Source organism: Cricetulus griseus, unplaced genomic scaffold (genome assembly GCF_003668045.3).
Source record: "Cricetulus griseus strain 17A/GY unplaced genomic scaffold, alternate assembly CriGri-PICRH-1.0 unplaced_scaffold_62, whole genome shotgun sequence".
Taxonomy (NCBI): Eukaryota; Metazoa; Chordata; class Mammalia; order Rodentia; family Cricetidae; genus Cricetulus; species Cricetulus griseus.
In genome coordinates, this window is record NW_023277386.1 from 79,325 (window position 1) to 81,551 (window position 2,227).

General features: G+C 33.4%; 1 long non-coding RNA gene across 1 annotated transcript; it reads right to left on the reverse strand.

Moving 5' to 3' along the window:
- Nucleotides 1-509: 509 nt before the first annotated feature.
- LOC113838829 lies at nt 510-2,227 on the reverse strand. Its single transcript, XR_004772668.1, has 3 exons — nt 2,209-2,227; nt 1,934-1,991; nt 510-811 (listed from the first exon to the last, which is right to left on the reverse strand). It is a non-coding gene; the product is annotated as an uncharacterized LOC113838829 (long non-coding RNA).

Genomic DNA, 2,227 nt, shown 5'->3' on the forward strand with positions numbered 1-2,227 from the left:
TTTACCACACTGATTACATTCATACCGTTTCTCTCCAGTATGTGTCCTTTTATGCGATTGAAGAGTACTGTCGTGAGCAAAGGCTTTACCACACTGATTACATTCATGAGGTTTCTCTCCAGTATGTGTTCTTTTATGCAATTGAAGAGTACATTGATGAGAAAAGGCTTTACCACACTGATTACATTCATAAGGTTTCTCTCCAGTATGGGTCCTTTTATGCGATTGAAGAGTACTGTCCTGAGAAAAGGCTTTACCACACTGATTACATTCATAAGGTTTCTCTCCAGTATGGGTCCTTTTATGCATTTTAAGATTACTTAGCCGAGAAAAGGCCTTACCACACTGATTACATTCATAAGGTTTCTCTCCAGTATGTGTTCTTTTATGCATGTGAAGGTGACTGTGCCGAGAAAAGGCTTTACCACACAGATTGCATTCATAGGGTTTCTCTCCAGTATGTGTCCTTTTATGCATTTGAAGATATCTTTGCTGAGAAAAGGCTTTACCACACTGATTGCATTCGTAGGGTTTCTCTCCAGTATGTGTTCTTTCATGCATTTGAAGAGTACTGTGGTAAGAAAAGGCTTTACCACATTGATTACATTCATAGGTTTTCTCCCCTCTATGTCTTCTTTGATGAATAAGAAGATAACTGTGATATGCAAAGGCTTTACCACATTGGTTACATTCATATGATTTCTCTTCAGTGTCTTTTCTTTCATGACTTTGGAGATAACCGTTATTTTCAAAGGCTTTATCACATTGTGTGTATACAGAAGAATTCTCTCCAATTTGCCTTCTTTCATGCCTGCCAGGAAAAGGTTCATATGTAAATGATTTACCATATTCAATACAATGTTGAATCTTGTTACCTGTATAAATTAATATTACAATTTATTTCAGTTGTAAAGAAGATTCCGATATTATAGTTTTATCACTGTGCTTACATTCTTCTTTTCCTCTTCATTAAGGGTTGCATGTATCTTTGAAAATAGAGTGAATATATAATCCTGTATTACATGGTTCTCATTTTCAGAACCTTTTTCTAAAGGTGATTTTTCACATAATGAGGAGAACTAGAAAAATTCATCGTTTATCATCCTTTTTTGTATTATTAACTTTTCCTTCTCTGTGAGTCATAATACATATGCTAATGAACTATAAGAAACAGAAGTATTTACACAGACATAGATTCATAGGGCTTTTCTACAGAGTGAGCTTGGTGAATTATCAATGAAGATGAAAAACAAATTACTGGTACACTTGAATCAAATTCAGCAAGTATGCTCAAAATGGGGACCACTACACGACTTTTAAATATCCTGCAAAAGAGGTATATCATGTTCTACATATCTCTTTGCTGAAATGGCTTTTATCCTGAGTAGTACATGATATTCTTAATAATGTAAAGATTATGAAGAAGAGGCTTCCTCATTTAATTCATTTTGACATTCTGTTCTTTATAGATATATGCTATTGTGCTTACACATTCCTAAATAACTGCCCCTTGACTCTTGACAATAATTTCTCCTGTCACAGCAAGTACATGAGTAAAACCAATTTTTCTGTGGAGTATTTGCTTATTGGAAGTTTTGGGGACATGACTATCAATTCAATCTTGTCTATATCTTTAGTAATATAGGTAGTATGAAATAAGTGGATTTATGGTACTACAGCATAGCTCTCATGGTGTAAGGATTTAAGTGGCATTTTCTCTCAATGCATTATTTCTTTGTCTTCTTTCTTAAAATATTGCTTTGAAAATGCAGTGAAACTACCTGAAATTCAGTTCTATGTTCTTGTGAGAATTTAATAGTCATCAATGCAAATTAAGCTGTGCTTAAATACACTGCTGTTTCTGTTTCAAACTTCAGGACACATTTCAATTTCTTCAGAGACACATTTCTGTGAGCTTGTAAATGAAAATTACCTGTCATGTCTTTTTGAACTTGCACAATGTTCTTCAATATTATCTTCCCAAGAGTATCCTAAAATATAGGGCAAGAAAATTTATAGAGTATTATTGAGAAATAATATATGCAAATGTGCAAAAAATTATGTTACTGTCCTCAGTGAGCTTTATAACTTTGATTTATTTATTACATTCTATTTCTTTCTCAATCAAATTAAAGAAGAGCCAAGGAACCAATAACTAAGGAACAGTTGTCCTATTATTTTAAAATGGTAAGGAAAACATACTCTTACCTATATCATTGAGGTTCTC